This window comes from Triticum aestivum, chromosome 1A (assembly GCF_018294505.1).
Source record: "Triticum aestivum cultivar Chinese Spring chromosome 1A, IWGSC CS RefSeq v2.1, whole genome shotgun sequence".
Lineage (NCBI taxonomy): Eukaryota > Viridiplantae > Streptophyta > Magnoliopsida > Poales > Poaceae > Triticum > Triticum aestivum.
This window is the reverse complement of record NC_057794.1, coordinates 190,795,814-190,818,384: the sequence shown is the minus strand read 5'-3', so window position 1 is coordinate 190,818,384 and position 22,571 is coordinate 190,795,814.

The window sequence follows — 22,571 nt, the reverse complement described above, 5'->3', positions numbered from 1 at the left end:
ACATGGATCTTTTTGGTCCCAACGCCCACAAAAGTCTCAGTGGTAACTCATTTGGTCTAGTCATAGTCGATGATTTTTCAAGATTTAGGTGGGTGTTCTTTCTTTATGATAAATCGCAGGTCCAAAAGATCTTCAAAAAACTTTGCTAGGAAGGCACAAAATCAATTTGAGGTGAAGATCAAGAAGGTTTGCAGCAACAATGGAACGGAGTTCAAGACCGCAAATGTGGATACCTTAACTTGAAGAAGGGATTTGACACGACTTCTCGGCTACGTACACGCCTCAACAAAATGGAGTTGTTGAGAGGAAGAACCGAACTCTTATTGAGACGGCGATAATGATGCTTGATGAGTACAAGACTCCCATGCACTTTTGGGTGGAAGCGGTTGAGACGGTGAAAGTGCATTATATCGACTAGAGGGGGAGTGAATAGGCGATTTTTACGAAATTCTTCACAGAGGAATTTGCTGGTGAGGAAATTCCTTAGCGAAGAACTACTAGCAGCGGAATAAGTACTCAAAAGTAAACACAACAGAATACAAGCATAGTCATCATGATGAAATGAAGACAGGCACAGAGTACAAGAAGCATAATCGCAGGATAACATAGGATGAAGACAAACAGACTGAAGAAATTGAACTGAGGAAATTGAGAAAGTCTTCAGTCAAAGTCTTCAAACACAGATATGAACAAACAAACAGCACAGTTATGAGGAAATGAAAGAGTTGAGGAAATAGGACCAGTAAGCTCGGTGAAGACAATGATTTGGTAGACCAGTTCCAACTGCTATCTCAGTTGTACGTCTGGTTGGAGTGGCTAAGTATTTAAACTCGAGGACACACAGTCCCGGACACCCAGTCAAGGACACTTAGTCCAAGACACCCAGTCCTCACCGTATTCTCCTTGAACTAAGGTCAGACAGACCTCGTCTAATCACTCGTGGTAAGTCTTCAGGCGACTTCCAAACCTTCACAAACTTGGTCACTCGGCGATCCACAATTCCTCTTGGATGCTCTAGACCATGACGCCTAACCATCTGGAAGAAGCACAGTCTTCAAAGGTAACAAGCATCGGATCCACTCAGGATCAATCTCTTCAGTGATGCTCAATCACTTGGCGTTTGTAGGTGTTTGGGTTTTGGGTTTTTGGTTTTTCCTCACTTGATGATTTTCGCTCAAAGTCCTCGGAGGATGGGTTGCTCTCAAATGACAAGTGTCAGTTTCTCTCGGAGCAGCCAACCAGCTAGTGGTTGTAGGGGGCGGCTATTTATAGCCTAGGGAGCAGACCGACATGATAAGACATAAATGCCCTTCAATGATATGACCGTTAGGTGGATAGATATTTTGGGACAGCTAGCGCATAGCACAGCAACGGTTGGAATTTTGAGTAGTAAAATCCTCAGGGCTATCATGTTCCTCACTATGTAGGCAATTCGCACTGGCAAATTCCTAACTCCTCAGTCAGGACAAATTCGTCAGAGACCAGAAGAACTTTGTCTCTGTCACTGAAGAAATTGACTGAACTGTATGAGATATCCAATTTCTTCACTTTTAAAGTCTTCATGAAAGTCTTTAGAAATACCAAAATCTTCAGTCAAAGATATTCATTTTTAGGGGTCGACTTTTTCTGTAAATATCAAACTCCTCGTAGACTTATAGACATGTGTACACTCACACACGCATTAGTCCCTTAACCTATAAGTCTTCAATACACCAAAATCACTAAGGGGCACTAGATGCACTTACAATCTCCCCCTTTTTGGTGATTGATGACAATATAGGTTAAGTTTTCAACGGGGATAAACATATGAAGTGTAAATACTGATATTGAGGAATTTGATTGCAAGATATAGAAGAACTCCCCTTGAAGATGTGCATAGTGAGGAATTTGCTTTTGAAGCAATGCACACTTGAAGAGTTGAATCATGGAGATCTCCCCCTATATCTTGTAATTCATACACGCATTTAACATATAATATGAAGAATTTGAAATGCATGATGAAATATGGTGCCTAATGAAATTCAGCATGCGTGCAATAATATTTAACGAGGAATAAGCATGCAGAATAGTGCATCAAGAGTATCAGAGCACAGTGCATCAAAAGTATCAGAGCACCATCGGGTTTAAGATTACTACTCGATCCAATAAAGTTTCAGAAGAACGAGAGTTGTAACTTAGCAGAAAAAACGCCCATATAGTAGACCCGCTTGAAGACTAACTCATATTTCTCCCCCTTTGTCATCGAATGACCAAAAGGATCGAAAATGAGGACTAACGCACCTGAAGATAATCATGTTGATGAAGTTGCGCCAGCGTTGTTGGGGTCGTTTGTTGATGTAGGGCCTGCCGCAGTGTCGTCCAAATCTTCATGTTCATCAGTGTCGCGCGATGAAGAATATGAGCTGGCCACCAGAGAAGGAACCTTGATCTTCTTGAATTTCTTCGGTGGAGGTGCAGACCAGTCAAAATCTTCATTAAGACCCATGTTCTTCAGATCTTCTTCACCATACAGATGTGACAGGATTGCCCAGGTGCGACCGAAGACTTGATGGAGGTAGTAGTGGTTTTTCTTCACTGCATTGTGTGTGGCAGTCATGTTGTGAAGAAGTGAACCAAACTGACGCTTAACCCATTTGTGATTTCGATCCACCTTCTGGTGAAGACTAAGCAGAAGTTCATGGTCAGTCATCACGCGCGGAGCAGTGGCTTGAGGAGTGGACTTAGGTGCATTGGCAGAGTCATGTGTGGCAGAGTCATCATTGGTGGAATAAGATGCAGCTTTGCGAAACTGACCATCCAATGGACGAATGCCTTCATCTATTACAGCTGGTGCCTTGCCCTTTCCATCAACTGAGGAATATGTCTGCTTGAGGACTTCAATTGGGGGCAAGTAGCTGAGATGATTCTGGAAATCAGCTTTGTAGTTGAGTGAAGACCTTGTCCTGAGGAATCTCATGATCCAAGGTGCATAAGGCTTCAGCTCAAACGGAGACAGTGCAACATTGGCCATAGTCCTCATGAAGAAATTGTGATAATTGACAGGAATGCCATGAACGATGTTGAATACCAGATTCTTCATGATGCCAACAATTTCCTCATCAGATGAGTCGTGGCCTTTGATAGGACTGATTGTCCTCGTAAGAATACGATAGACAGTTCTGGGCACGTACAGCAATTCCTTCACGAGGAATTTGGTTCTTGGTGCTTGACCTGGCTTCAAAGGTTTCATCAGCACCTGCATGTAATGACGTGTGAGCTCAGGTTCACTGTAGATGCAGCGAGCTTCTTCAAGGGGAGGACTGAGTGGTAGAGCACGAAGCAATTCAGAGGCTAGTGCAGTGTAGTGAGTGTTTTCAAACATCCAGTCCAGCACCCATGAATTCACATCTTCAACATCTCCGGTGATGTGCAGCGGTGCATAGAATTGAAGAATCAGTTCTTCATTCCAATCGTAGATGTCAGAGCAAAAGTTGAGCAGCCCAGCGTCGTGAAGAACACTGAGGACTGGTGCGAAGCACGGCAGAGATTCCATATCCACGTGAGGAATATGCTCATGGTAGAAAATCTTCTCCTTGTTGAACAGCACTGAGGAATAGAAATTGGCTTGACTAGCAGTCCAGAAACGCCTCTTCCTAATGTGAGCTGAGTCATATGGGTTGTAATCTTCGAAGAATACGTGCTCGCCGAAGAAATCATCAGCCTTGAACTTTTGCTTGCGTGAGAATGGATCCTTTGGCTTCGGCAGAGGAGTGTCTGTGAGTTGCATCACGGCCTCAGGAATCTCAATCGCAGGTTCTTCAGGCTGAGGAATTTCTGGTTCCTCCTTAGTGGCAGTCTGTGTAGTTGTTCAGCAGCAGTTTCATCAGCGCTAGTGGCTGGAATTTCCTCATGGACAGATGGAGTGCGATGAGTTTCTTCAGAGCCCATGTGAACAGTTTGTGTGGGGGACTGAGGAATTTGCTGTAGAGGAGTGAACATTGGAGAGTTTGGATGCTGACTTTCCCAGAATTCATCACTGATTACGGGTGTGGAGCAGCCAATGTCCACATCATCATCTTCCATTTCTTCAACGCCAGCCTCTTCAGCTGTGAACTGAGGCATAGGCGAGGAGATGATAGGTGTTGAAGGGATATCATCCACTTCAATTTCTTCATCGATTGGTTCAGACGAAGCAGCAGAATGAGTTTCTTCATCAGATCCGCTGGGGATCACATATTCTTCATCAAAAGGAACAAGGTCCTTTGATGGCCTGGTTGAGATGGGAACAACATCAATCGGATGTGCAAATGAACTTGTCATAGGCTTCATTTTCTTCGGAGCTGAAGAATCTGAAGCAGCTGATGCTTTCCTTTTCTTCACTGCAGCACGCTCTGCAGCCTTGGTCTTCTTCACATCTGATGCAGATGGAAGGATTGGAGTTGAAGTTGGTGCAGGAGCAGCTGAGGAATCTGGTTGATTTTCTTCAGGCACAACTGATGCAGTTGCCCTGAGTTCTTCAGTTTCTTCAGGCACACCACTAGTGGGTGCCCTGGCAATTTCTTTAGCGGCTGGAATGCAGTCATCAGCCCTGGAACTCACATTATCTTCAGCAGCCTGATTGTCATCAGCGGTGCTGGCATTTTCTTCAGTAGGCTGAGCAGATGCTTCAGCCTGAGGAATTTCCTGTTGCGTTGGGGCTGCAACATTGGAAGTGAAGTTATCCGCAAGTTTCACAAAACGAACCTTGGCTCCAAGCCAATCAGCGCGATATGCTTCAAAGTCATCACTGAGTTTCTTAATCTCAGTCTGAGTAGTGACAAGTTCTTCAGTTGTCATAGAGACAACGTTTTTCTTCAGATAGCGCTCTTTCTTGTACTGCGCTTTCTTGATCTGCCTGGCCTTCTCAAATTTCCACTTTTCTTCTTGAATGAAGTGGGTCAGCATGTGACTCTGTCCAGGAGTCAGCTTGAAGTCAGGCAAGGGAGTGTTGGGGTCCTTGTGCCAATCATCAATGTAGTCGAGGATCAGCTTGGGATCCAAAAGCAGTGGCACCTCTGATCCTTTGGCTCTAGCGGCCCTGACTTGCCTGTCTCTGATGATTTCTGCAAGTTCATCATCATCAGCTTCGTCTTCATCAGACGTCACTTGGAAAGAGACTTGCTTCTTTTGAGGACTTGGGCGTGGACCTCGTCCAGCAGTGGCCTTTGTCTTCAGCAGTGAGGGGCCAGCTGAGGAACTTGGTGCAGCTGAGGAACTAGCTGAGACACCTGAGGCAATGGAGATGTCGGTAGTCCTTTGGCACGAAGCGAGATGCACAGGTGCTGAGGATTTGGTCGGAACAGCTGAAGGCTTTGGCGGAGGAGCTGAGGACTTTGGAGGAATAGGAGCAGCATGAGGAATTGGCCGTGAGGGCTTTGATGATTCTGGCCATGAGGGCATTGCTGAGGAAGCACTTGGCTTGCGCGTAGGCTTCTTTGACATAGTCTTCTTTGGCTTGACAGCATGGACCTCAGCAGAGGCAGTAGCAGCAGCAGAGTCTTCATTGAATTTCCTCACTGCTTCTTTGGCTTGCTTAGCCAACTTGCCTTGGCGCTTGGCCCATTCATCAGGATAGTCCTCACCTCGCTTGAGGCTGGTGGGATCAGCAATTTGGCCAGGTGCCAATGGAGCTCTTGGGCATGGAGGATTGAGTGTGAATTTCTTCATGTACTTAGGAGTGACATATCTGTACTCCCTCCATTCTCTTGCCCATCTCTTCTCTATCTTCTGAAAGCGCACTTTGCGCTCATTCTTGGTTTCCTCAGTAGGTGTGCAGTACCTAGCATATATGTCATCAGGGATTTCAAACGCTGTATTTACCTCAGGCCTCTTTCCTCCCTTCTGTGGCCTTTCACCATCAGCCATTTTCTTCAGTTAAGGAATTTGAACAATTGAATTCTCTGAAGAAGTATGCAACTTTTCTTCAAGGAACGCTGCAAATGAGTTAAGTTGATGAGAACCTAGTGATTCAGCAGCTGACATGTGTACCTGTGAACAGAGTATAGTTGCGAGGAATTTGGAGAGGTCATATGCGTTCTCAGAAGGTTTTTCAAAATGAACAGGTTTGAGGAATTTGACCAGATGAGTCTTGAAGATTTTCACTAAGCGTTCTTTGTCTTAGGTTCCAGAGTTGTATAGATCGAAGATCCACACAATTGAGGAATCTTGAAGAAAAATGATGCTTAGAGAAACGAATCAAGAACAGATGACTTGTGAGGTGTTCAGTGTGTGAAGATATGAAGAAAAACACTTTTGAAGATTTTGTAGATAATCATTCGAATCAACGAGGGCAGTAAAAGTAACTTTTATTTACCCTGGACGAAGAACACGACGAACTGGAGTGAGGAGATGTGAAGTTCGTCTGTGCAGATCTTCCACGCCCTAACTTGGCGGAGGAAGACGGCTACGGCGGCGGCGGAGTGAAGATGTCCGCGGTCGGCGCGAGTACGTCGGCGACGAGGTCGAGGCAGTGAAGCTCTTCCTCACCGGCGGCGATGAAGTAGCGGCGGCGCTAGGGTTTGAGAAGCTCGAGCTGGAGAGAGAGGTCGAGCGGAGTAAAAGAAGTGAGGAAGGGAAGGAGGGGTATTTATAGCCACGGTGAAAAACTGCTCGCCCGAAGAAATTGGACGAACGTGCCCCTGACCCTTCTCATTCGCATGACATGTGTCACCCACGTAGTGAGAGGTGGAGATCGTGTTAGATCGTGGGTGAGTGGATAAGTGTATCGTGGGATGCGGAACGGTTTGAGCGGCAAGACCGAAAATTTCGATAAGATAGGTTTTAAAGTTCCGTTCGCAATTTCTTCAGCTGACAAGGACACAGTGAAGATTTTGAACGAGTTTCAAATAGAACGCACATGAAGAATTTGTGAACAGATTGGGTTGAGTATAGCATAGAGGGGAAGGGTCCGATCACATTCACTTAGCAGAAAACCAACTTGAAGAAATAGCAATAAGTGAATGCTGTAGAAGACATAAACTCATATATATATATATATATATATATATATAGCCAATGAAGAAAAACGACGGAACCAGTGAAGACTATGCAAAGTTGAAGAATATGAATAATTTGAGGAATTTCAACTTTTGGTGGTGGCGTGACCCACCGTATAAGAATGATGATTTCAGACACCGCGTACAATTATCGTAGGGTTCTGAGAATCAAATTCTTCATTAATTTCTTCACACTAAGAGTGTTATTCTTCATTGATTGAAGAAAAACGTTTCTTCATGTGTTGCACATCTAAGTCATCAATTTTGCATGAGTGTTAGGATGAGTTTCCTTTTCAAAGAACATTCGAAGATTCTAGGATATTTAGCTCACACCGCAACTTGCTAAATCTCTTCTCATCCAAGGGCTTTGTGAAGATATCGGCTAGCTGTTCTTCAGTCTTCACATGCTCAATAGAAATGTCGCCCTTCAACACATGATCACGAAGAAAATGATGACGAATCTGAATGTGCTTTGTCTTCGAGTGCTGAACTGGGTTGTGAGCAATCTTGATGGCACTCTCATTGTCACAGAAGAGAGGCACATTCTTCATGTTGACGCCGTAGTCCTTGAGAGTTTGCTTCATCCATAGCAATTGGGCACAGCAAGAACCAGCGGCAATGTACTCAGCTTCAGCAGTAGATAGTGATACGCAGTTCTGTTTCTTCGAGGACCAACAGACCAAAGATCGTCCGAGGAAATGACATGTACCAGATGTTGACTTGCGATCCACACGATCACCAGCATAGTCAGAGTCAGAATATCCAACAAGATCAAAAGCCGAGCCCTTGGGGTACCATAATCCAAGTGTTGGTGTGTGAGCTAGATATCGAAGAATATGCTTCACAGCCTTATGGTGTGATTCCTTCGGTGCAGCTTGAAATCGGGCACACATGCAAACACTAAGCATTATATCTGGCCTAGATGCACATAAGTATAATAAGGAACCTATCATGGAGCGGTATACCTTATGATCGAAGTCAATACCATTTTCATCAGTGCACAGATGGCCATTTGTGGGCATAGGAATTTTGACGCCTTTGCAATCTTGCATGCCGAATTTCCTCAGTACATCCTTGAGGTATTTCTCCTGAGATATGAATATGCCATTGTGTTGTTGACGAATTTGAAGACCTAAGAAGAATTTCAACTCTCCCATCCTAGACATTTGATATTCTTCACTCATCATATAGGCAAATTCATCACTATAACGTTGGTCAGTACAGCCAAAGATAATATCATCAACATATACTTGGCACACAAACAATTCACCATCATAAGATTTAGTGAAAAGAGTAGGGTCGAGTGAACCGGGTTTGAAGCCTTTCTTCATGAAGAGTTCCTTCAAAGTATCATACCAAGCCCGTGGGGCCTGCTTGAGGCCATAGAGGGCCTTGTTGAGTCTGAAGACTTTGTCAGGATTCTTTGGATCTTCAAAACCTGGGGGTTGAGCAACATATACTTCTTCCTCAAGCTTACCATTGAGGAATGCACTTTTCACATCCATTTGATATAGAGTGATATCATGATGGTTAGCATAAGCAAGTAATATGCGAATAGCCTCAAGTCTAGCAACAGGTGCAAAAGTTTCATCGAAATCAATTCCTTCAACCTGTGTGTAGCCTTGAGCTACAAGCCGTGCCTTATTCCTCACCACAAGGCCATTTTCATCTTGCTTGTTGCGGTAGATCCACTTTGTGCCGATGATATTGTGCTTGCGAGGATCTGGACGTTTGACCAGTTCCCAGACATTGTTGAGCTCGAACTGATGTAATTCTTCTTGCATGGCCTGAATCCACTCAGGCTCCAGAAATGCTTCATCTACCTTAGTGGGCTCTGTAATAGAGACAAAAGCATACTGCCCACAAAAGTTAGACAAATGTGAAGCTTTTGAGCGTGTGAGAGGACCTGGCGCTTTGATGTCATTGATGATCTTTTCAACTTGCACTTCTTTTGCAATGCGAGGATGAGCTGGTTGTCGTTGAAGAGTTTGATCAGTGTTTTCTTCAGCACCATTTTCTTCAGCATTTTCTTCAGGTGCATTAGCTCGACGTTCTTCATGTTCTGGAATGAATTCTTCAGCAGATTCTTCAGTAGGAATGACATCCTCAGTAGCCTTGAACTTGATAGTTTCCTCAGGTGCTGGTTCATCTATCACAGTAGGTAGGTGCTCTCTTTGCGAGCCATTAGTTTCATCGAACCGCACATCTACAGTTTCAACAACTTTGTGAAGAACGTTGTTGAAGACTCTGTAGGTGTGCGAGTCCTTTCCGTAACCAAGCATAAAACCTTCATGTGCTTTCGGTGCAAATTTTGAGTTGTGATGAGGATCTCTAATCCAACATTTAGCACCGAAGACTTTGAAATAACTTACATTGGGTTTCTTTTCAGTGAGGAGTTCATAGGCAGTCTTTTTGAAGAATTTGTGAAGATATACTCTGTTGATGATGTGGCACGCAGTATCAATTGCCTCAGTCCAGAAACGACGAGGCGTTTTGTATTCATCAAGCATAGTGCGAGCCATCTCAGCAAGAGTCCTGTTCTTGCGCTCCACGACGCCATTCTGCTGAGGAGTGTAAGGAGCAGATAACTCATGAGTGATACCAAGTTCATCAAGATAGTCATCGAGACCAGAATTCTTGAACTCAGTGCCATTGTCACTTCTGATGTGCTTGATCTTCACACCAAAGTTGGTTGAAGCCCTCGAGGAAAATCGTTTGAAGACTTCCTGCACTTCATGTTTGTAAGTAACAAGGTGTACCCATGTGTAACGAGAATAATCATCAACAATAACGAAGCCATATTGAGATGCTTCATTTGAGATAGCAGAATAATGATTAGGACCAAAGAGATCCATGTGAAGCAATTCAAATGGGCGAGTGGTGGTCATGATAGTCTTCGCTGGATGCTTGGCCTTGGTCATCTTCCCAGCTTCACAGGCTCCGCATAGGTGATCCTTGAGGAATTTGACATTCTCGATGCCAATGACATGCTTCTTCTTCGCAAGCGTGTGCAAATTCCTCATGCCTGCATGACCAAGTCGTCGATGCCAGAGCCAGCCTTCTGAAGCTTTTGCAAGTAAGCACACGGCTGGTTGTGGTCCTGTAGAGAAATCAACAATATACAGGTCTCCTCTCCTAAAGCCTTCGAAGACTTTGGAATTGTCAGCTTCCATAACCACAACACAACGGTACTTGCCAAAGACAACAACCATATCAAGATCACAAAGCATTGAGACAGACATAAGGTTGTATCCTAAGGACTCAACAAGCATGACTTTGTCCATGTGTCGATCCTTTGTAATCGCAACCTTACCTAGACCCAATACCTGACTTTTGCCTTTGTCAGCAAAGATGATATGCTTCAGATGCGACGGAGATAATGGAGCATCCATCAATAGATTCTTGTCACCAGTCATGTGGTTTGTACATCCACTATCGAGGACCCACTCAGTGGCTTTGGGTTGATCATCCTGCAGATGAATTAGTGCAGCTTACAAACTCATATACTTCATCAGTGAAGAATATGACATCAATTCATCAGATCAATTTCATCAAGTAAAAGAACTGATAAAGCAATATGAGGACGTGAGAAATGAAAGTTCATTTCTTCATGATTAGCCTGCGTCCTATCAGGCATGCTCAGGTCTCCAGCAAATTCTTTAGACGATTACGTGCGTCTGGAAACCTGACCCTGCAGAAGAGATTAGTTCTTTTTCTTCACCACCCACATCTGAAGGGGTGGCAAAGAGTTCATCATTCTGCGAGCTCCATACGAAAAGGATGGCATGGAAGCCAGTCCATTTCGTCTCACATAAGAGGGGTTAGAGTAAGCATAAGAGTATGCAGAGAAATTCTTCGAGGACTTATGGACATAATGATTTGAAGAATAATGCACATATCCATAATCCTTAGATCTTCCCTGCGAAACAGACGGGTTAGCACGATGATGTTCATATGAGGACTTTGATCCATATGAGGAATTTGGTCCGTATGAGGAATTTGATCTGGGGTTCCTATTCTTCACAGGTGGCGTCATGATGACATTCACCTGAAGATTTTCAAGACATCTTTTGGGAACCCAGATTTTCTACATAGGGGAGCCGTTCCTGCAGTTAGTGCCAACATATCTAGCAAATACTTCACCATTCTGATTTTTGAATAGCTTATAGTTGGAGTCAATTGACTCATCATCAGAATGAGGAGATTCACATGCAAATCCAGATAAGTTAGATGGATCAACTGGAGGTCCCTTTGCAGCAACCCATGTAGTTTTGGGGTACTGCTCAGGCTTCCAATATGTACCATCAGCATTGAGTTTCCTCTCAAAGGCGATACCCTCTTTCCTAGGGTTCCTGTTGAGGATCTGCTTTTTAAGCACATCACAAAGAGCCTGATGCCCTTTGAGGCTTTTGTACATGCCTGTCGTGTACAATTCCTTCAGCCCTGCATTGTCAGTGATACTAGCAATGTCCTCAGATGAGGAATTAGTGATAGCAGAGGCATGTGAAGAATTTGAAACATTAGCAGCATTTGAACATTCAGGTGAAGAATTAGCAGATTCACGTTCAATGCACTTCAAGCATGGAGGAACAAATTCTTCCTGAGATGCGCTGATTTGTTGAGCAAGTAATGAATCGCGCTCCTTCTGAAGATCTTCATAACTCACTCTTAGCTTCTCAAGGTCTTGCTTTCTTTGAAGAAATTCATAAGAAAGCTTCTCATGATCCGATAAGAGAGTGTTATGATGACTTTGAAGTTTGTCAAGCTTGGACTGAAGTCTCTGAAGATTTTCAGTCAAAGTTTCAGTGCGATCCATTTCTTCACCCAACATATCATCACTTTTATTTAGCATGTTTTGAACCTTTTCTAAAGCCCTTTGTTGTTTTATAGCAATCTTAGCAAGTTTAGAATAGCTGGGCTTAAGGTTTTCATCAGATTCATTCTCACTTGATTCAGAGGAGGTATATTTGAGTACCTTGGCACCCTTTGCCATGAAGCAATAGGTGGGAGCGTAGTCATCATCGCCTTCATCAGCCTTGTTGGTGAGGTCATTTTCTTCAGTGTTGAAGATAGACTTGCTGACGAATGCAGTAGCGAGAGCTAGGCTCGCCACTCCGGATTCGGACTCCTCAGATGACTCCTCTTCCTCATTTTCTTCAGATTCAGCCTCAGAGTCCATTTCCTTGCCAATGAATGCCCTGGCCTTCTTGGAGCTGCTCTTCTTGTGATATGAAGGCTTTGAGGATTTTGATGATGAGGATTTTGTGGATTTCTTCTTTTTCTTTGCATCATCAGAACTGTAATCCTTGTATTTCTTCTTCTTTGATTCCTTTTCCCACTGAGGACAATCTTGAATGAAATGTCCAGGTTTCTTGCACTTGTGACAGAGCCTCTTCTTGTAGTCACTGGATGAGGAATCATTGCTCCTTGAGGATCTTCCAAGGCGACCACGTCTTGAGAACTTTTGGAACTTCTTCACGAGCAGAGCCAGATCATGGCTCAGTTCTTCAGGATCACCAAGGCTGCTACCAGAGTCTTCATCTTCGGACTCAGATACTGCCTTGGCCTTCAGTGCACGTGTTCTGCCATAGCTTGAACCATAGAGATCTCTCTTTTCAGCAAGTTGGAACTCATGAGTATTTAGCCTCTCGAGAATATCAGCGGGATCAAGTGACTTGTAATCAGCACGTTCTTGTATCATCAATGCCAGAGTGTCAAATGAGGAATCAAGCGATCTCAGCAATTTCTTCACCACCTCATGGTCGGTGATGTCAGTGGCACCAAGTGCTTGAAGCTCATTTGAGATGTCAGTGAGGCGATCGAAGGTTTGTTGAACATTTTCATTGTCGAGTCTTTTGAAGCGGTTGAAGAGATTGCGAAGAACATCAACTCGAGAGTCACGCTGAGTTGAGACTCCTTCATTCACTTTGGACAACCTGTCCCAGATAAGCTTCGCTGTTTCCAAAGCACTCACTCTGCCATACTGTCCTTTGCTCAGATGGCCACATATGATATTCTTCGCTTGAGAGTCGAGTTGCTTGAATCTCTTCACATCGGCAGCATTCAGAGAAGGTGTGACTGAGGGAACACCATTTTCCACAACATACCAGAGATCGTTATCAATTGCTTCAAGATGCATTCGCATCTTATTCTTCCAGTAGGGGTAGTCCGTCCCATCGAAGGTAGGACACCCAGCAGAGACCTTGATCATACCTGCGGTCGACATAACTAAAACTCCAGGCGGTTAAACCAAAATCACACAGAACAAGGGAGTACCTTGCTCTGATACCAATTGAAAGTGCGTTATATCGACTAGAGGGGGGTGAATAGGCGATTTTTATGAAATTCTTCACTGAGGAATTTGCCGGTGAGGAAATTCCTTAGCGAAGAACTACTAGCAGCGGAATAAGTACTCAAAAGTAAACATAACAGAATACAAGCATAGTCATCATGATGAAATGAAGACAGGCACAGAGTACAGGAAGCGTAATCACAGGATAACACAGGATGAAGACAAACAGACTGAAGAAATTGAACTGAGGAAATTGAGAAAGTCTTCAGTCAAAGTCTTCAAACACAGATATGAACAAACACACAACACAGTTATGAGGAAATGAAAGAGTTGAGGAAATAGAACCAGTAAGCTCGGTGAAGACAATGATTTGGTAGACCAGTTCCAACTGCTGTCTCAGTTGTACGTCTGGTTGGAGCGGCTGAGTATTTAAACTCGAGGACACACAGTCCCGGACACCCAGTCAAGGACACTTAGTCCAAGACACCCAGTCCTCACCGTATTCTCCTTGAACTAAGGTCACACAGACCTCGTCCAATCACTCGTGGTAAGTCTTCAGGCGACTTCCAAACCTTCACAAACTTGGTCACTCGGCGATCCACAATTCCTCTTGGATGCTCTAGACCATGACGCCTAACCGTCTGGAAGAAGCACAGTCTTCAAAGGTAACAAGCGTCGGATCCACTCAGGATCAATCTCTTCAGTGATGCTCAATCACTTGGGGTTTGTAGGTGTTTGGGTTTTGGGTTTTTGGTTTTTCCTCACTTGATGATTTTCGCTCAAAGTCCTCGGAGGATGGGTTGCTCTCAAATGACAAGTGTCAGTTTCTCTCGGAGCAGCCAACCAGCTAGTGGTTGTAGGGGGCGGCTATTTATAGCCTAGGGAGCAGCCCGACATGATAAGACATAAATGCCCTTCAATGATATGACCGTTAGGTGGATAGATATTTTGGGACAGCTGGCGCATAGCACAGCAACGGTCGGAATTTTGAGTAGCAAAATCCTCAGGGCTATCATGTTCCTCACTGTGTAGGCAATCCGCACTGGCGAATTCCTAACTCCTCAGTCAGGACAAATTCCTCAGAGACCAGAAGAACTTCGTCTCTGTCACTGAAGAAATTGACTGAACTGTATGAGATTTCCAATGGCTTCACTCGAAGGGATTGGTAGGTGTAGGATTTTGAGTTGAGCATCACATGGAAATTTTTCCTTAGTATTTCCTCGACCCCCTTTAACAATACGGTGTTTCCTATGACTCAAGAAAGAGAAAAACAAAACTATGAACACGAAAGTCTTCAAGCATCATATTTCTCGCATGAATATCAAGTCTTCACGGACACACCAATTTCTTCACTTTCAAAGTCTTCATGAAAGTCTTCAGAAATACCAAAATCTTTAGTCAAAGATATTCATTTTTAGGGGTCGACTTTTCCTGTAAATATCAAACTCCTCATAGACTTATAGACCTGTTTACACTCACACACGCATTAGTCCCTTAACCTATAAGTCTTCAATACACAAAATCACTAAGGGGCACTAGATGCACTTACAGACGGCTTGTCATGCAACAAATCGCTTGTATCTTCACAAGCTACTCGGCAAGATGGCATACGAGCTCCTCACCGGTAACAAACACCAAGTTGGATACTTTCGAGTATTTGACTCAAAGTGTTACATTCCTGACAAGCATCGTCATTCTAAATTTTCTCCTAAATCTCATGAGGGTTTCCTACTTGGTTATGGCTCAAACTCTCACACTTACGGTGTCTCCAACAATTTCACCCGAAAGGTTGAAGAGAAGGTAGATGTGAAGTTTGATGAATCTAATGGCTCGCAAGTAGAGCAATTGCCAATTGATGTAGGAGTCAAAGACCCTTCGAAAGCAATCCAAGACTTGTCTATTAGCAAGATTCATCCAACGGAGGTGAAGGAGAGTACCTCGTCCGTCCAAGTGGAGGCTTCTACCTCATGACAAGGTGAACCAAGATTTGACATGGAAGCATCCACAAGTGGGACACGCCAAGATGAAGAAAACGAGGAATTACACCAAGATGAACCTCATCAACCTCCTTCTCCACCACGATGAGAGAACGACAATGTCAACAATGAAGAAGGATAAGAAGAAGAACGAGATGATGAAGAAGATGCTCCAACCCGATCCAAACAAAAGCTCCCACGAGTTCGAGCAAGTGTTTCACAGGACCATCACGTTGAAAAAATCTTCAATGATATTCAAACCGGGAGAATCACTCGCTCTCAAACTCGTTTGGCTAATTTTTGTGAACATTATTCATTCATCTCTTGCATTGAACCTATGAAGGTTGAAGAAGCATTGGAAGATCTAGATTGGATAAATGCCATGCACGAAGAGCTACACAACTTTGAGACAAATCAAGTGTGGACATTGGTCGAGAAGCCCGACAACAACCACGACATCATTGGTACCAAATGGGTGTTTTGCAACAAGCAAGACGAAGATGGTCAAGTCGTCCACAATAAAGCATGTCTCGTTGCCCAAGGCTACACTCAAGTCGAAGGTATGGACTATTGTGAGACATATGCCCCCATTGCTAGACTTGAGTCCATCTGCATCTTACTTGCCTATGCTAATCACCATGATATCACCTTCTAGCAAATGGACATTAAAAGTGCTTTCCTTAATAGTGAAATTGAGGAGGAAGTTTATGTTAAACAACCTCCCGGCTTTGTTAATCCTAAGAAACCCGACCATGTTTACAAACTTCACAAAGCTCTTTATGGTCTTAAACAAGCTCCCAGAGCATGGTATAAATGCTTGACCAAGTTCCTTATTAAAGAAGTCTTTGAGATTGGAAAAATAGATTCTACTCTTTTTACTAAAAGGGTTAATGGTGAATTATTTGTGTGCCAAATTTATGTTGATGATATCATATTTGGTTCGACTAACCCTCATTTTAGTGAAAAATTTGGGAAGCTAATGTCGGAGGAGTTTGAGATGTCTATGATGAGTGAACTCAAGTTCTTCCTTGGTTTGCAAATCAAGCAAACTAAGGAAGGCACCTTTGTTTCTCAAACAAAGTACAATAAGGACTTATTCAAGAAGTTCAACATGCAAGAAAGCAAAGGTATGAAAACTCCCATGCCAACTAGTGGACATCTTGACTTGACCAAGGATGGCAAACCGGTTGACCAACAGGTTTATCGCTCCATGATTGTTTCGTTGTTATATCTATGTGCCTCCCGTCCTGATATTATGCTACGTGTGTGCATGTGTGCACGATATCAAGCAGCCCCTGAAGAATGTCATCTTAAGGCTGTGAAAAGGATAGTGAGATACTTAATACATACACCAAATTTTGGCATTTGGTATCCTAAGAGGTCTTCTTTTGATCTTGTTGGCTACTCCGATTCGGACTATGCTGGAGACAAGGTTGATAGAAAGTCCACTTCAGGTACTTGTCAATTCCTTGGTAGATCTCTCGTGTCTTGGTCCACCAAGAAACAAAACTCGGCATCCTTATCCACCATCCAAGCGGAATACATTGCTGCCAATTCATGTTGTGCTCAATTACTTTGGATGACCCAAAGTCTTAAAGATTATGGGATCTATGTGAAAAATGTTCCATTGCTTTGTGACAATGAAAGTGCTATTAAGATTGATCATAATCCTGTGCAACATTCACAAACTAAGGATATTGATGTTCGTCATCATTTCATTCGAGATCATGTTGCTAAAGGGGACATTGATCTTAAGCATGTTCGTACCGATAAGCAATTGGCGGATATATTCACCAAACCGCTTGATGAGAAAGTCTTTTGCCGCTTGAGAGGTGAATTGAACATCATTGATGCTTCAAACTTGGAGTAGGAACTCCATTTGGATACAAGCAAGGCATAATCCTTTGACTTATCCTTGACTTCTTCTCTTATGATGATGATCATATGTCTTGGATACATTTGTACCCTTGCATGCTATCCATCCCTTCTAGGTACTTGGATGAATCTAAATCCATGAGATTGCAACTCACTCACATCTTGAGCAATCACTACACCACCAAGTCTCTACACAATGGTGGTTGAAAACAAGGAAGCATGAAAACCCTCAGCATATCCTTTGACAAATTCTATATATCAAATTTCATTTGGTACCAAATGTCATGATTGTCATGTTGGATACACAAGTACTCTTCCTTGCAAGACTAACCCATGTAGGTAGATGAACTCAACTCCATGTGGTGCTCCCAACCATTGACGCGAGCACTCCATGCAATTTAAACTACATAATCAAGTTCAACATTGTCGGTGTCAAAACCGGCAAATCTCGGGTAGGGGGTCCCAAACTGTGCGTCTAAGGCAGATGGTAACAGGAGGCGGGGGACATGATGTTTACCCAGGTTCGGGCCCTCTCGATGGAGGTAATACCCTATGTCCTGCTTGATTGATCTTGATGATATGAGTATTACAAGAGTTGATCTACCACGAGATCATAGAGGCTAAACCCTAGAAGCTAGCCTATGGTATGATTGTTGTTGTCCTACGGACTAAAACCTTCGGTTTATATACACACCGGAGGGGGCTAGGGTTACATAGAGTCCGTTACAAGGAAGAAGATCTACATATCCGTATTGCTAAGCTTGCCTTCCACGCCAAGGAGAGTCCCATTCGGACATGGGACGAAGTCTTCAATCTTGTATCTTCATAGTCCAACAGTCCGGCCAAAGGATATAGTCCGGATGCCCAGAGACCCCCTAATCCAGGACTCCCTCAGTAGCCCCCGAACCAGGCTTCAATGACGATGAGTCCGGCGCGCAGATTGTCTTCGGCATTGCAAGGCGGGTTCTTCTCCAAATTCTGAATATCTGCTGAGTAGTGTCCGACTCCCCATAAATGTTGCACTTCTTGGCTTCCGTGCACAATAAGGGCTATCTTCCACGTGTCGAGCGAATGCGAGGAGCCAGGGCATTTTTACATTTTCCACCCTAACCACGTAAGTAAACTGTCTATTAAAGGGACGGGGATTCTTAGATCCAAACCACACCATCCTCCCACGGCGAGTATCCATCATAGGGCGCTCAGAAAAATCCATTCCAACATGGACGGCCATCGCAGCTCCTCCTCCCGCTCCTGTAGCCCTAAGCCCGGTGATTGGGAGAAGTGTTCCGTCCCGCGCAGCCAATTAGCAGAGTTACAAACCCAGGGATTTCTCCCTCCAACGTATATGGTCCCCGTTCGAGACGGGCTTGCCACCTATAATGGCGGGGAGCAAGCGGAGAGCTTCCCCAATCCCTCCAAGGGGGAGCGGGTATGCCTTGTCCCTTATTTACTAAGGGGACTTGGATTTCCAATCCATCTGTTCCTCCACGGGCTCCTGGAGTTTCATGGCCTCTAGTTGCATAATTTCACCCCCGCTTCCATATTAAACATCGCTGGTTATGTTGCCCTTTGTGAGCTGTTTCTGGGCTGCGAAGCTCATTTCGAGCTGTGGAAGAGGCTATTCTGCCTTGTGCCCCATACACAGAAGGGGTCAATATATCAAGAGGGTGGAGCCGAAATATGGCGCATCGCCGGGACCGGATACCTATCCGGTACCCCGAAGAAGACGTCCGAAGACTGGCCTTCTGAGTGGTTTTACATGGAGGACGTCCCCCTTCTAGATCCTATTCGGATGGGTCTTCCCGAGTTCGACAATGCCCCTTTGAAGAAACGCCAAAGCTGGTGCCCACGGAGCCCTCAGGAGGAAGATAACGGAGAAGTCCTTTACCTGATAGGCCGGATAAAAGTGTTGGCTCAATCAGGACTGATAGTAATCGAGGTTATGTCAATATGTATAATGCGGGGGGTGGAGCCACTTCAATATCGAGGGCACCCAATGTGGCGCTTTAACGGGGAAGATGATGCCACCCACTGCGGGCGTAAGGGACCGGACTCAGTTGCTGCTTTAGCAAAAATTCTGTCCGAGTTGTTCAAGGGAGAGGAAGAGGAGTTCACCCGTATTAAGCCACGGTATGGATTCTCCATGTACAACCCTCCAAGCTAGGTGAGCTATCACTTTTTACTCCCAACATTCCCGCATTCTTCATCATAAATACTCACCTTGCCGTTTCATGGCAGGAACTACGAACAGCTGTAAGGGAGGTCAACAGCCCATCTCCACAACCGGAGGACCCTGACCGGGCCCTCAATCCCAGACTCGAAGAGGATCTGTACATATTTGTGGAGCTGATCGACATGACATTCTATCAATTGAGCTGCGATGATGCCATGGTGGCCATCATAGCCGACTATCCTGGGCTACTCCCTGCATCGCATGTAAGAAAAACCGGAGTCCCAACTTCCGAGAAGGATCCCCTTTTATTCACTTCCCGTACCATACACATATGGTGTTTTACAAGGAAGGCCCTTGGGACGCCATGCCGAACCCGCAGTGACTCGCCAACAAGGGACACCGAAGTCGGGTAGGCCAAAAAGGAAGGCGGTCAGGACTGAGACGTCGGCGCAGAGGTATGATACAGAACCTCACTCCGTGGTTGTCGTCTTTCTTAAAATATAATTGATGTCCATGTTTCCTAGTAGGAAAAATGCTCGCCGGACTATATCCGGAGAGGTTGCCGATCATGCCTCCACCAGTCGGGCTCCAGGGCCGGACATAGATGCGGAAGCTAACATGGGGCGAACGCCGGATGCTCCTCCTACAGAGGATGCAAACAGACTATCCACTACAAATTTCAAAGTGGAGAACGCCATGAATCACAGGCGTCATCGGGCCATGCTCCATGACGCTTGTATCTCCCAAGAGGCGTTCGATGCCTTCAAATTAGGAGACGCATACATCCGTGCTACTCAAAATGGTCTTGCCAGAGCCACGGACCAGTATGTAAAGGATATACGGGTAAGAGAATTTGACGATTATATATCAGTAGCCCCTGAGACTTGAAATAGTTGACACAACTTATTTAAGGATCATTATTTGTGCAGGTTCTTACAGAGAAGAATACCCAATTGTCTCAGGAGCTGGAAGAGTGCAAAGCCCAGCTACGGGCCACGGTTGCCGCATTGAAGAAGTCCGAGAAGGCCCCCTCTGGTAACACTTGTTTCCATTGCAAAGAATGACAGGTACCAGATAGTATGCGGCATGCATGCAAATCCAACAATAGATTTTGCAGATGACTCCAGAGTGAATCCGGAGGCCATGCCGGAGAATGCGCAACGTGCTAATCGACGGCTAAATGCTGGCAAGCGCGTGCTTACACGGGTCAGGTAGGAGAAAAATAATCTCCAGGACGCCAATATCCAGCTGGGCGTGGAACTGAAAGATGTCCGAGCCCAGCTTGCGGACTCCGTGAAGGAGAATAAGAGGCTTAGACGCGGCATTTTCAGTAAGTGCTTGAACGAACCTTTGAAAGAGTTCGGCGAAGAAGCCGGCTAACAGAGGTATGTCTGCAGGTAAGCTGACGGGTCGTCCCGCGAAGGAGATGCCCGGGTCTGCGGGTGATCTTCTACCAGGGCTCTCACAACTGCACGAACAAGTTCGGCAGGTGATGCAGGGTATTGCCCAAGCCTTGTGTCCATCCGCCTCCCCGCCAGGAGGCATGGGGGAGCTTATAGAGAAGCTCAAGGGAGCGTGGCGGCACTTCCGATTATGGAAGATATCAGCCCGCCGACGAGGTGCAAGGGAAGCCTGGGCCATGGTGAAGACGCGATATACCAAAGCTGACCCAAACCACATGGCCGAGGTCGGACCTGTAGGGCATGATGAGAAAGAAATCCCCGTCAGTTTGGTGTATGACCAAGTAGAATTAGCCGCAAAGTATTCCCAACAGGATTGTAGGCTAGACAGCCTGTTGGATGGTATAGAAGAAGAATTTAGTCAGTCTTAGTGACTACGTACTTCAACTGACATATATAATGTCCCTAGCCGGATTGTAAATCAGTTATCATGCCCGACCTGTTCGCTTCTTCCTCTGGACCCGATAGTCCAAAAGTGTATCCGAATACCCGCTCGATTATGTAAAAACCGGGGTATGCGTGGAAACCAGGTGTCGGTGTCAAAACCGGCGGATCTCAGGTAGGGGGTCCCGAACTGTGCGTCTAAGGCGGATAGTAACAGGAGGCAAGAGACACGATGTTTACCCAGGTTCGGGCCCTCTTGATGGAGGTAATACCCTACGTCCTGCTTGATTGTTCTTGATGATATGAGTATTACAAGAGTTGATCTACCATGAGATCAAAGAGGCTAAACCCTAGAAGCTAGCCTATGGTATGATTGTATGTTGTCCTACAGACTAAAACCCTCCGGTTTATATAGACACTGGAGGGGGCTAGGGTTACACAAGGTCGGTTACAAAGGAGGAGATATACATATCCGTATTGCCTAGCTTGCCTTCCATGCCAAGTAGAGTCCCATCCGGACACGGGACGAAGTCTTCAATCTTGTATCTTCATAGTCCAACAGTCTGGCCAAAGGATATAGTCCGGCTGTCTGGAGACCCCCTAATCCAGGACTCCCTCAGTAGCCCCTGAACATGGCTTCAATGACGATGAGTCCGGCGCGCAGTGTTGTCTTCGGCATTGCAAGGTAGGTTCCTCCCTCGAATACACCATGGAAGAGTTTGAATACAAGGACAGTGTCCGACCCTGCAAAATAAGTTCCACATACCACTGTAGAGAGAATAATATTTCCACAAATCTAATCTGCTGACACGTTTTGACAGCATGACATCACTCCACGGCCCATTCATTATTCGCACCGTTTTTCTTAACCAGCTCCTCACATAACGCGAGGCGGTTTTCTTGACACGTCTTGTCAAAGCAGAGATCGTGTTCCCCTTATCACGGGATTCTCATGAATACAAATGTGGGTAACCCAACCGTGCAAGTTGGTATGACTCCTAGATCTTAGGTAAGTCTCAAACGGCCACGAGGAGGACGCCTGATATTCACCCTCTTTATAAAGGGGACAAGGCTTTTTCCCCGCCTCGAGTTCTAACACCCAAAGCTTAGGTCAGGTGCTTCGGACCTTCAACTATGTCCGGTCCAACCTTCAAGGTCGATGGATGCCTTCCTCCATCACAGAGGAGGACATCAAGAAGTTGAGAGAGGCCAGATATTTGACCGCCGAAATTTCGCATAGGCTGCCCGCCCGAGGGCAGGTCGTCCCTACTCCCGAACCCAACGAGAGCGTTGTGTTCATCTCCCACTTCCTCCGAGGACTAGGCTTCGCTCTGGATCCCTTTGTTAGGGGTCTTATGTTCTATTACGGGCTGGATCTTCACGATCTGGCCCCGGATT